The sequence below is a fragment of the Balaenoptera borealis genome, assembly GCF_965194805.1.
Source record: "Balaenoptera borealis genome assembly, chromosome: 2".
NCBI lineage: Eukaryota > Metazoa > Chordata > Mammalia > Artiodactyla > Balaenopteridae > Balaenoptera > Balaenoptera borealis.
Genome location: NC_138867.1, coordinates 113,746,488 through 113,761,024, shown reverse-complemented (window position 1 = coordinate 113,761,024; position 14,537 = coordinate 113,746,488). Strand labels below are relative to the sequence as shown.

Below are 14,537 nucleotides of genomic sequence, written 5' to 3'. Positions count from 1 at the left end.
AATGTATAGTAATCTGGTACAGCAATTCATCTAGCCTTGTTCTTCCTCTAGAATGACTTAGCTATTCTTGGCCTTTTGCATGTCCATATAAATTTAAGAATCATCTTGTCATGTTCCACAAAAAAATCCTGATGAGTTTTTTTTTTTTTTAATTTTATTTATTTATTTATTTATTTTATGGCTGTGCTGGGTCCTCGCCTCCGCGAGAGGGCCCTCCCCAGCTGCGGCAAGCGGGGGCCACTCCTCATCGCGGCGCGCGGGCCCCCCACCATCGCGGCCTCTCTCGTTGCAGAGCACAGGCTCCAGACGCGCAGGCTCAGCAATTGTGGCTCACGGGCCCAGTCGCTCCGCGGCATGTGGGATCCTCCCAGACCAGGGCCCGAACCCGTGTCCCCTGCACTGGCAGGCAGACTCTCAACCACTGCGCCACCAGGGAAGCCCCCTGATGAGTTTTTGAGTTTTTATTAGAAATAAAATTGAATCTGTAGATCACTTTGGAAAGAACTGACAATATTTGTAATATTGAGTCTTCCAATCCATGAACACCATATCTCCACTTATTGAGATCTTTAATTTCTGTCCATAATGCTTTCATTTTTTCTGCATTGGAGATTTACTCAACTTTTATTAGGTTTATTCCTAGTGATTTGGCATTTTTAATTGATATTACAAATGCTATCCTTTTAAAATTTTCTCTTTGTTGCTGCTATTAAGTACATTGATTTTTTTTAAAGTCCAGGACACTTGCTGAACTCTCTTAATAATTCTAATTATTGGTAGATTATTTTTTATTTCCTCTGTAAACTATCCTATCATCTATAAATAATGGTAGTTTTGTTTCTTCCTTTTCCAGTCTTTATTCCTTTTCTTTCTTCACTGTGCTGGCCATAACCTCCAGTATAATGTTGAAAAAAAGTGGTAGTAATGGATATCTTTGTTTTTTTCCAATTCTCAAAGGAAAAACTTTCAATGTTTCACCACTAAGTATGATGTTTGCATTAGTTATTTTTTAAAAGAAGCTCTTAGAAAATTAAGGAATTTTCTTTCCAGTTCCAGTTTGGCAAAATTTTTTAAAAATTATTCATCCATTTGATTCAGTGGATGTTGAGTTTTACCAAATGCTTTTTCTGCATCTATTGAGATAACCATAAGATTTTTCTCCTTTAATCTGTTAATGTGATGAATTAATGTTTTTGAATATTAAACAAAACTTGCATTCATAGAATTAATTATAACTTGATCATAAGATCCTATTTTTTTTTCCTTTGCTTTTTGCAAAACACCTCAAATTTTACTCACGGTACAAAAGTATTTAATAAGCACCACGTTGGTACAGAAAAACACACAGCCTATATAGCTCATCCTTTAAAACCAGAACAGCCAAGTGAAAAGTCAGTAGAGATTCTTATTTTTACTAGAAATAAAAAATAAAAAACAAAACAAAAAAAGCTAAGGTACACATTAGGAACTGAACCACTGTAGTTTTTCTTTCTAGAGATGTGACATCCATGTTTTCTGGTCAGTAATGTTCTATCAAACATTGTACTAAACCAGTGTACTAAATCCAAGCAGACAGATGGCCAGTAAAGCTGTTTGCTATCTCCTACTGAGCTAGACCAGTGGAACACTGTCTTGGTAGGATTATTTTGACAGAAAGAAGGAAGTGCAGAGCCCCAACCCCAACAGAAAACCTAAGGAGCTGATTTACAAAGAAAGGGTTTTAAGCAAACCTGCACAAATACTAACATGCTCTAAGAAAAGGAAACCTTTTAGACCACTTCCAGCATACATTCATTGGTGCCCAGTAAAATAGGAACACCAACATAGAAAGCATTTTTGCTTTCATAGCACTAAAAGCCAAAAAGCACACAGCATATAATACTTTGATCTTTTTTTTTTTTTCAGTTTTATTTATTTATTTATGGCTGCGTTGGGTCTTCGTTTCTGTGCGAGGGCTTTCTCTAGTTGCGGCAAGTGGGGGCCACTCTTCATCGCGGTGCGTGGGCCTCTCACTATCGCGACCTCTCTTGTCGCGCGGCACAGGCTCCAGACGCGCAGGCTCAGTAATTGTGGCTCACGGGCCTAGTTGCTCCGCGGCATGTGGGATCTTCCCAGACCAGGGCTCGAACCCGTGTCCCCTGCATTGGCAGGCAGATTCTCAACCACTGTGCCACCAAGGAAGCCCCAATACTTTGACCTTGAGTAATCATGGAAGTTCTAAGATTATATCCATTAGGTTAGCCTGAGTATTCATCTATAAAAATATTTTTCCAAAAACACATAAACGGGCTTCCCTGGTGGCGCAGTGGTTAAGAATCTGCCTGCCAATGCAGGGGACACGGGTTTGATCCCTGGTCCGGGAAGATCCCACATGGCTCGGAGCAACTAAGCCTGTGTGCCACACCTACTGAGCCTGTGCTCTAGAGCCTGCGAGCCACAACTACTGAGCCTGTGAGCCACAACTGTGGAGACCGTGCACCAGAACTACTGAGCCTGTGTGCTGCAACTACTGAAACCCGTGCGCCTAGAGCCTGTGCTCCGCAACAAGAGAAGCCACTGCAGTGAGAAGCACGTGCACCACAACGAAGAGTAGCCCCCGCTTGCTGCAACTAGAGAAAGCCCGTGCACGGCAACGAAGACCCAATGCAGCCAAAAATAAATAAATAAATAAATTTATTTTAAAAAATACACGTAAACGAGAGTTATAGAAACAATGGGACTACATCAGGACCACCAGAAAGTGATACAAGGACTGTACATGTAAGACCAGGAATTGATTTTCACATGTACCTTTTAGGTAAAGGAAATCTCTCTAAGTTGATTCCTACAGCCAAGATGAACTGTGATAGTAGGATTTTCAAAAATCTTGAGATGGGCAGCTAGCTTGAGTTAAACCCTAGATAAATACTCCCAGTCAAAAACCCCATTGAGACTGCAGGACTGAAACTCTGACCCATATAAAAAGCTGTGAGTGCACAAAAAGTCTCGTGGGACATGCAAGGCCTGCTGGGCCAAGACAGTTGATGATGGTGGGTTCTTCCAACATGGACACACCAACATGTATGCTGGGGAAGTGCCCCCCAGGTGGAATGCTGGACTTGGGCTTGATGCAGGAGCCAGACTCAGAAGCTCCTGAGAGAGGTGTCTACTCGGGGAGGAGTACTAGGGTTACTGAAGACAAGAACGTGTCCCAGGAAGGTCAGCTAATTTTCTTCTGACCCATCAATACTTAACATTAATGAAGAGCTGCAGAACAGAGTCAGTCTTTCCAAGATGTATTCTTCTGACATTATTAGCCAAAGCCTCTCCCAGTCTATTGGGCTGGTGATGTCTAGAAAGATCCCATAACCTGGAGGTGGGACCTAGGGCCACAGATTGTTCTGGGAAGCTGGCATAGAAGATGATTTGCACAATGAAGTCACCACTAAACCGCTGCTTAAGCCCAGTCCCCGGTCTTCTTTTTCTGCTCAATAGTCCAGAAACATTTCTTTAAAAGCCAGAAGATCCATAAACGTGAGCAGGATGTCGAAAACATCACCGGCCACTTCATTTTTATGGTGCTGTAAAATTGAAAGCCGCCGTGTTAAATCCAGGAATTGCTCCAACAGCTGTTCTATATACTTTTCTACCAAAGAAATAGATTCTATAAAAATAGGTGTGTAGGTGATCTTATTCTCTTGTGTCTTCAAACTCCTGGTAGTACTTGTCCATGAAATTCCTCTGTAATAACTGGAACTCATCATCCATGATAATGTCCTCTAAATATCCAACCACAGCATCAAATTCTGCATCAGAGGCGGAAGAGATGGACAGTGCGAAGCTCTCTTCCTCTAGGGCATGCATCACCGCGGCCGCATCCACCGCGCGCGAGGGAGCTGGCCCACTGGCCTGCTACCCCGCCCGCGGCCCAGGCGCAGCCTCCGCTCTGCTCTGCAGAGCCCCAACCGGCATCGGGAAGGCCTCGCCGAGGCTGCGGCCGGCTTACGGCCCAGCCCAGTAGCGCCTGCGCACGACGCCCTGGCCTCAGACTCCCCGGCTGCAGCCAGCCGGGCCTCTAAGCCCTACCAGGCCTTACTAAGCTTGACGCTCCTAAATTTTTTAAATAATACTTTTCATAGGATCCTAAATTTTGTTTAATAATACTTCGGTTAGCATTTTTTATATCTGTGTTCATAAGTGAGATTGGCCCTTAATTTTCCTATATGGATCCTGTCAGATTTGGGGGTTAGGGTCATATTAATTCCATGAAATGAGTTGAGGAGGATAGCTTTGGTTTTCTGAGAGTAGAAACTTCTAAACTTCTAGAATAGTTTGTGTATGAATGAAATTTTATTTTCTGTGAATGTTCACTATAATTCACAGGTAAAGCTATCTGGATTTGAAGTTTTCTTTGTGGGAAGATTTTAAATTACTGATTCAATAAAATATCTAGGAATAAAGCTACATAAGGAGGTAAAAGGCCTGTACTTGGAAACCTATAAGATACTGATGAAAGAAATTGAAGATGACACAAACAGATGGAAAGACAGCTGTGTTCATGGATTGGAAGAATTAATTATTGTTAAAATGACCATACTACCCAAGGCAATCTATAGATTCAATGCAACCTCTATCAAAATACCAAGGGCATTTTTCACAGAACTAGAACAAATAATTTTAAAATTTGTATGGAAATGCAAAAGACCCCGAACAGCCAAAACAATCTTGAGAAAGAAGAATAGAGATGGAGGAATCATGACTTCAGCTCCCTGACTTCAGACTATACTACAAAGCTACAGTAATCAAACAGTATGGTACTGGCACAAAAACAGACACATAGCTCAATGGAGCAGAATAGAGAGCCTAGAAATAAACCCATGTTATGGTCAGACAATCTATGACACAGGATGCCAGAATATACAATGGAGAAAAGACAGTCTCTTCAATAAGTGGTGCTGGGGAAACTGGACATCTACATGTAAAACAATGAAATTCGAACATTCTCTAATACCATATACAAAAATAAACTCAAAATGGATTAAAGACCTAAATGTTAGGCCAGAAACCATAAAACTCCTAGGAGAAAACATAGGCAGAACACTCTTTGACATAAATCATAGCAATATTTTTTTGGATCAGTCTCCTAAAGCAAAGGCAATAAAAGCAAAAATAAACCAATGGAACCTAGTTAAACTGAAAAGCTTTTGCATAGCAAAGGAAACCATCAATAAAACAAAAAGACAGCCTACTGAATGGGAGAAAATATTTGCAAATGATATGACTGATAAGGTGTTGATATCCAAAATATATAAACAGTTCATACAACTCAACATCCAAAAAACAAACAACTTGATTAAAAAATGGGCAGAAGACCTGAATAGACATTTTTCCAAACAGGATATGCAGATGGCCAACCTGCACATGAAAAGATGCTCAACATCATCAATCATCAGAGAAATGCAAATCAAAACCACAATGAGATATCACCTCACACCTGTCAGAATGGCTATCATCAAAAAGAACACAAATAACAATGTTGGTGAGGATATGGAGAAAAGGGAACCCTCCTACACTGTTGGTGGGGATGCAAATTAGTGCAGCCACTGTGTAAAACAGTATGGAGGTTTCTCAAAAAACTAAAAATAGAACTACCATATGACTCGGCAATTCCACTCCTGGGTATATATCCATAAAAAACAAAAACACTAAATCAAAAAGATATATGCACCTCAACGTTCATAGCAGCATTATTTACAATTGCCAAAATATGGTAGCAACCTAAATGTCCATCAACAGAAGAATGGATAAAGAAGATGTGAGATGTGTACATATTTACATATACATGTATATGTACACATATACACACAGTGAAATACCACTCAGTCATAAAAAAGGAATTACATTTTGCCATTTGCAATAACATGGATGGACTTGGAGGATATTATGCTAACTGAAATGTCAGACCGAGAAAGACAAATACTGTATGATATCTCTGATACGTGGAATCTAAAAAATAAAACAAGCTAGTGAATATAACAAAAAAGAAACACACAGATATAGAGAATAAACTAGTGGTTACCAGTGGGAAGAGGGAAAGGGGGGAGGGGCAATATAGGGGTAGGGGGATTAAGAGGTACAAAGTATTATGCATAAATAAGCTACAAGGATATATTGTACAACGCAAGGAATATAGTCAATATTTTGTAGTAACTATAAATGGAATATAACCTTTAAAAATTGTGAATTGTGTAACTTATGTAATATTGTGCCTCAACTATACTTCAATTTAAAAAAATAAATAGATAAATACTGATTCAATCTCTTTAATATTTATGAGACTATTCAGATTTTCCATTTCTTCATGAGCCACCTTGGATAAATTATTATTTCTAGGGATTTTTCCATTTCATTTGAACTTTTTACATTTATTGGCATTGTTGTTCTTAATATCTTCTTAGTGTCTTCTAAATGTGTATTGATCTCTAGTAATATCCCCTCCTTCATTCTTACTATTATTTATTTATTCTCTCTTTTTTCTTTATTTTTTTCTTCATAATAGTTATTTCAATTTCCTTATTTTTTTGAAAAATAAATTTTAATATTAAAAAATTTTATTGTATGTTTGGTTTTTATTTCATTAATTTCTTCTCTTATGTTTATTAGTTCATTCTTCTATTTTGAATATAACTTCCTGAAATGCATCCTTGGCTCATATTTTCAACAATTCTTTTCAAATATATACATTTAATGCTATAGATTTTCCTCTAAATACTACCTTAGGTATAGTCAAAAATTTTTATACATAATACTTTCGCTATTACTCAGTTCTTTTTCTTATGAATTTATAGAAGTTCTTTATATACTCTGGATACAGCCATTTACTAATTATATGTTTTGCAGATATTTTCTCTGACTCTGTATCTTGCCAGTTAACTCTTGTAATATTTTAATGAACAGGAAATTTTAATTTGAGAATAATTCAATTTACATATTAATTTTGTTTTTTTGAGTGTGTCTAGCTTAATAAAATCTTCTCTCTCCTGAAATTGTGAAGATATTCTCCTATAGTATCTTATAAAACTTTATATTTTTGCCTTTTCTGGCAAAGATTTATTTAAAATATTATAATTGCTGAAGCTGTGTAAAAAAATTGGCAGTGAACTTGAATAATCTTACAAATGTTGATTCCTCCCTTTTGACCCAAACACTCACTTCTAGGAATCAATCCTAAGTAAATGATAACTCATTTAGGAAATAGTAACTTAGGAAATAATAACTCACTTCTAAGAAACAATTTTAAGGATATTCATTATAGCATAATATATAATAATAATAATTTTAGATGACTTAGATATACAATAAAACAAAGTATATCTCTAATGAAATATTTGTAGCTGCTGAGAAATCATTATGGGATTCTGGGATTTCCACATAAACCTTAACTGTTACTTTACTTCATAACAACAAAATATGTACATATTGTAATTTTAAAAATCTAATAAAATATTTTAGAATCACACTTTTAAATAGCTTTAAATCACATATACTAATGCTCACAAATGAAATTTTTTTTATTGGGGTCAAATTCACATAACATGAAGATAACCATTTTAAAATGAACGATTCAGTGGCATTTAGTATATTCACAATGTCGTGCAACCACCACCTCTAAATAGTTCCAAACATTATCCTCACCCCAAAAAGAAACCCTGTACTCACTAAGCATTCCATACTCTCCACTCCACATTCCCCCCACCTCCCAAACACACACACTCTCTAGCCCCTGGCAACCACCAATCTGCATTGTTTCTATGGATTTACCTTAATTTATGGATATTTCCTATAAATGGAATCATACAATATATGACCTTTTGGGTTTGGTTTTTCACTTAGCATGATGTCTTTAAGGTTCATCTATGTTGCAGAATGTGTCAGTACTTCATTCCTTTTTATGGGTGAATAATATTCCACTGTAGCTCACAAATGTTACTTTATTTTATTTTATTTATTTATTTATTTTGGCTGCACCAGGTCTTAGTTGTGGCATGTGGGATCTTTAGTTGAGGCATGCAGATTTCTTAGTCGTGGCATGCATGCAGGATCTAGTTCCCTGACCCGGGATCGAACCCAGGCCCCTACACTGGGAGCATGGAATCTTATCTACTGGACCACCAGGGAAGTCCCACAAATGTAATTTTTTTTTAAAATAAATATATTTAGTTATTTATTCATTTTTGGCTGCATTGGGTCTTTGTTGCTGCACGCAGGCTTTCTCCAGTTGTGGTGAGGGGAGCTACTCTTCATTGTGGTGCGGGGGCTTCTCATTGTGGTGCCTTCTCTTGTTGTGGAGCACGGGCTCTAGGCGTGCAGGCTTCAGTAGTTGTGGCACACGGGCTCAGTAGTTGTGGCGCACGGGCTTAGTTGCTCCATGGCATGTGGGATCTTCCCGGACCAGGACTGGAACCCGTGTCCCCTGCATTGGCAGGTGGATTCTTAACCACTGTGCCACTAGGGAAGTCCCCACAAATGTAATTTTAACATTAAAAAAAAAAAAAAGCAAAACAGCATACCAAACTCCATATAGAGCATGATGCCAATTTTGTATTTTAACATGTATAAGCATAGGAAAAATGGGAAGGAAATGCACTTAAATATTAACAGTGGTTACCTCTACTTAGTGGGATTATAAGTAACTTTAATTTTATTTGTAGTTTTCTGTATTTTCTTATTTTTGCAATATGAAAACCAAGTCATTTAAAAATATAAACATGAGGGAACACTTCCCAACTCATTCTATGAGGTCAGTATTACTCTGGTATCAAACCGAGAAAACTATAGACCAATATATTTAATGAACATAGATATAAAAATCCTCAACAAATACTAGAAAACCAAATCCAATAACATATAAAAAGGTTTATAAACCATGATCAAATGTGATTATTTCAGGAACACAGGTTGGTTTAACATCTGAAAATCAATTAATGTATATATTATAGCAATAGAATAAAGGACAAAAAACCACATGATAATCTCAACAACTTTTGACAAAATTCAACAGCTCTTCATGCTAAAAGCACTCAACAAACTAGGAATAGACAGGAACTTCCTCAGCCTGATAAACAACATCTACAAAAAACCCTAATATCCTATTTAATGAGGAGATGCTGAATGCTTTCCCCTGAAGATCAGAAATAAGACAAGAATGTCCACTCTCATCACTTCTATTCAACACTGTAATGGAATTTCTAGTCAGGGCAATTAGGCAAGAAAAAGAAATAAAAGGCCACTGGACCAGAAAGAAGTAAAAACCATCTTTATTCACAGATGACACCATCTTGTATATAGAAAATCCTAAGGAATCAACTAAACATCTATTAGAACTAATAAATAAGGTCAGCAAGTTTTCAGGATATAAGATCAATAACAGGGACTTCCCTGGTGGTCCAGTGAGTAAGACTCCACGCTCCCAATGCGGGGTCCAGGTTCAATCCCTGGTCGGGGAACTACATCCTGCATGCATGCTGCAACTAAGAAGCCCGCATGCCACAACTAAGACCCAGTGCAGCCTAAATAAATAAATATTTAGAAAATATTATCTTTAAAAAAAAGATCAATATACAAAAACCCATTGTATTTCTATATACTAACAACATAATCCAAAAATGAATTAAGAAAACAATTCACAAAGAATAAAATACTTAGGAATAAATTTAACCAAGGAAGTGTAAGATATATACTGAAAACTACAAAGCATTTTTTAAAGAAATTAAAGATCTAAATAAGTGGAAAGACATCCCATGTCCATGGATCAGAAGACTTAACGTTGTTGAGATGGTACTCTATAGATTGAATGCAATCCCCATCAAATTCCAATGGGCTTCTTTGCAGAAACTGACAAGCTGATCTTAAAATTCATGTGGCAATGCAATGGAGCAAGAACAACCAAAACAAGCTGGGGGAACAAAAAAGGAGGACTGACACCTCCTGCTTTCAAAACTTATTACAAAGCTACAGTAATCAAGACTGTGTGATACTGCCATAAGGATGAGACATATAGATCAACAGAATAGAACTGAAAATTCAGAAATAAACTCTTACATTTAAGGTCAACTGATTTTTTTTTTTTTTGGCCACACCACATGGCTTGCAGGACCTTAGTTCCCCGACCAGGGATTGAACCTGGGTCCTCAGCAGCAAAAGCACAGAGTCCTAACCACAGGGCCACCAGGGAATTCCCTAAGGTCAACTGATTTTTGACAAGGGTATCAAGACAGTTCAACAGGGGAAGAACAGTCTTCAACAAATAGTGCTGGCACAACTGAATACTCACATGCAGAATGAAGTTGGAGCCCTACCTCACACCATATGGAAAAATTAACTCAAAACAGATCAAAGACCTAAATGTAACAGGTAAAACTCTTAAAAGAAAACATAGGAATAAATATTTGTTACTTGGATTAGGCAATGGCTTCTTAGCTATGAAATCAAAAGCACAAGCAACCAAAGAAGAAAGAGATAAACTGGACTTCATCAAAATAAAAAAAATTTGTGCTGCAGAGAGCATCATCAAGAAAGTAAAAAGAACAACCCAGATGATGGTGGAAAATTTTTACAAATCATGTATCTGACAAGAGACTTGTATCTAGAATATATAAAGGACTCTTACAACTCAATAATAGAAAGACAAATACTCAGTTTAAAAAAATGGGCAAAGGATCTGAATATACATTTCTTCAAAGAACACAGAGTGCAAATGGCCAATAAGCACATGAAAAAAACATTCAACATCATTAGCCATCAGGGAAAAGCAAATCAAACCATAATGAGATCCTATGTCACATTACTTGGATGACTATAATCAAAAGGACATATATGGAGTGAGAGTTTGGGGTTAGTAGATGCAAACTATTATATATAGAATGTAGAATGGACAAATAACAAGGTCCTACTCTATAGCACAGGGAACTATATTCAATATCCTGTGATAAACCATGATGGAAAAGAATATAAAAAAATAATGTATATATACGTATAACCGAATCACTTTGCTGTACTGCAGAAATTAACACAACACTGTAAATCGACTATACCTCAATTTAAAAAAAAAGACAGATAATAATAAATGTTGGCAAGGATGTGGAGAAATTGGAACCCTCACGCACTGCTGATGTGAACGTAAAACAGTGCAGCTGCTTTGGAAAAACAACATGACAGGTCCTCAGAACATTATACATAGAGTTACCATATAACCTAGCAATTCTACTCCTAGCAATATACCCAAGGAAATGAAAATATATGCCCATACAAAAACTTGTATATGAATTCCATAGCAGCATTATTCATAATATCCAAAAAGTAGAAACAACCTAAATGGCCATGAACAGATGAATGGATAAACCAGATGAAATATATCCATACAATGGAATATTATCCAGCCATAAAAAGGAATGAAATTTTAATACATGCTACAACATGGGTGAACATTGAAAACATTATGTAAGTGAAAGAAGCCACATACTGTGTGAGTCCATGTAAATGAAGTATCCAGAATAGGCAAATCCATGAAGACAGAAAGTAGATTAGTGGTTATCTAGGTCTAGAAGTGGGGTGTGAGGGGAAAAGTAAAATGACTCCTAATGGGCATGGTTTTTGAGGAGGAGGGTGATGAAGTGTTCTGAAATTGATTGTGGTGATCGTTGCACAACTCTGAACACCCTAAAAACCACTGAATTGTATACTTTAAATAGGTGAATTGTATGGTGTGTGAATTAGATCTCAAGCAAGCTGTTTATTTTTTAAAACTTCAATGGATCTGGGACTTCTCTGGTGGTGAGTGGTTAAGAATCCGCTTGCCAATGCAGGGGACACGGGTTCGATCCCCATTCTGGGAAGATCCCACATGCTGCTGAGCAACTAAGCCTGTGTGCCGCAACTACTAAGCCTGAGTGCCACAACTACTGAAGCCTGCGCACCTAGAGCCCGTGCTCCACAACAAGAGAAGCCACCGCAATGAGAAGCCTGCACACCACGACGAAGAATAGCCCCCACTCGCCGCAACTAGAGAAAGCCCTCGCGCAGCAAAGAAGACCCAACACAGCCATAAATAAATAAATAAAAATTAGGAAAAAAAAAAAACTTCAATGGATCTGACAGTCAGGAGGACTCTGGTGACACCCAGCCAAAGCCATTTCAGTGCCATGTCGGGGTGTTGAAAAGTGACAGGCTGGGGAGTAACGTGAGCGAGGAAGAAAGGAAAATACATGGAGAAGACTGGGGAGACTCATCTGTCGATGAGCAGGAGTGAGGCCTGATGCAGGGGAGGGCTTAGGGGTTTGCAGGCCCCCATGAGACACATTATATTCCTAAGCCTGAGATCCAGTTCCTCAGAGAAGTTGGTGATGATGACTCTGTGGGCCTCTCCAGAGTCTATCCTGATGTTGGCTGGACTGGCCAGGCCAGGCCAGTCCTCTCCTCTCTATACCACTAAAACTTAGCCACCTGGAAAGGCTTACCACACACCCTGCCTCATCTTGGAGCCCTTCCCTGGAGGTGCTAGCTCCCACTGACCTCTTGCTTCTCAGCATGCTCACACTACACACAAGATGTCCTCACCATACTATATCTTACAGTTTACTGGAGCAGCTTCCAAGTATGGGGAGGATGCAGGTACACACACACTGCTTCCCTAGCCTGTGAGGACAAGGGGACCCAGGCATGGTTCCAGCTAATATATCCCTGACTCTTAACTCCCACCTGCTCAAGCAGGGCTTCTGCAGCCCCCTGCTCGGTGCCCCAAGGATTTCAGGGAGCCCCAGGGAACGCTCTGGAATAGTCCAGGAAGGTCCCATGCAGGGTCTGCTGTCTCTTCCCTATGCTGATCTTCTGGTCACTCTTGTCTCCCAGTGAGGATGCAGGTCTTGTTGGTGTTGGTTACGCTTTGTCAGAGGGGTCCCTGAGCAGTATAGCTTGGATGTCAGTGCTTTACTAAAGCAGTGAGAAAGCCCAGTTTTTAAGGACTACCTTTGCTCTTGTGCTTTCTATGGAGTCAGACATTTGGCCATATGAAGCTTAGCTCAGGGTATGTCCTAGTGGAGGAACTACACGGAGTGCAGCCTCAATCAGCCTTAATGCTACAGCTTGCTTATAACCTCGAAGTCAGTATGTTCTCTGCATAGGCCATGGGATTCCCTAACGATGACCGGGTATCCCTGATTCACTGATGCTAACCTGGGGACCTGATTTGAGGAACAGGATATTGACTGGAGCCTGTAACCCAGAATCGTGAATCTGCCAAACTCATTCATAAAGATTTCTCTTATGACCATTGCCCCTTGCCTGGGCTTCTACAGGCTGACCTCCCTTTGAGGAGATGGTCATTGAATCTGGGTTTCTAGGAAAACCATGTTTTCCTTGGTGACTACATGTGCCATCCATTCCACCTGGACCAGAGCCAGGGAGTAAGATACTCTTGGGCCCTAATGTTTTCAGAAGAGCACCAAGTCCCATGGGGCTGCGCTTAAGGTGGGAGAGGGCCTTCTGCATACCCTGTCCCCCTCTTGAAGAACAAAGATGTTTATTAATTAGCATATGGAAGAAAGGCTCTGATAAAGCCTACAGTAAATGGTATTTAAGTCTTTTGCCCGCAGTGCTTCCCAAACATATTTTTCCATGGGACCCTTTTTTTTGTCCACCCCACCCACTATCATCCAGGGGCACATCACCCTAACCGTAAAGTCCAGAACTTATGACTGGCATTTGGGGCCCACCCTACAGATTTCATTGGTCAACCTCTCTCCTCTCCTGCCACCAGTCCTCTCCACATCTTGCATGTTCTTCTCCTCCAAGGCATAGCCCACAGCTGTCTCCACCTGCTGGAGCCACCTGTTCCCTTAAACACCCAAAGACCCCTTTTCCCACCTCATACCCACTGCTGGCTATTGCTTCCAACCTTGAGTATCCTTGAGTACCCCTGGATGCCTGTCCTCTCTCCCTCCCTCCTCCTTTCCAGGTCATTCCTTGCTGCTCTCTGAGTTGCCCTTGTGAGGTTATGGGCATGGGATACCACACCTGACAACAAGCCAAGGGGGCAGGACTGGGTCTTGAAGAGTTCTCAGAACCTGAGCCCCCTCACTCAACTTCCTACCCCACAGGGACTCTGCCTCAGGCAGCAGAAGAGCAGAGGGTGGGATCGGAGGTGAGATGCGGGTGGGGTGACAACCCAGTACCAGCTTCTCCCCTGGGCAGGGACCAGATGCTGTCCCCATGCCTGAATCTGACACTTGGTGAATGAACGATCAATGATGGTTCTTAGAGAGAAACCCCTACCCCCAGTTCGGGACACATTTCCCACGTGGGAATTGGCCAACTTCCCCAAACTCAAGACACATCCTGGCTGGAGCTGGCTATGGGCCGGGCACCTCCGGGGTTAGCGGGGCAGGGCGGGGTGTCCTGGAGAGCCGCGGATGGGCCTCACACCCAGCCTGGGCCAGGACACCCAGTCCTTGGCCGAGGCCCAAACCAGCTCTGTTTACAGAGTCTGTCAGCTCTGTTTCCCC

The 14,537-nt window shown here is 40.0% G+C and overlaps 1 pseudogene across 1 annotated transcript; it reads right to left on the bottom strand.

Annotated features, from left to right (window-relative positions):
- Positions 1–1,884: 1,884 nt before the first annotated feature.
- Positions 1,885–3,892, bottom strand: LOC309622810 (ADP-ribosylation factor-like protein 2-binding protein pseudogene; annotated as a pseudogene). The gene has a single exon. The product of its transcript is annotated as an ADP-ribosylation factor-like protein 2-binding protein pseudogene (transcript).
- Positions 3,893–14,537: the final 10,645 nt, after the last annotated feature.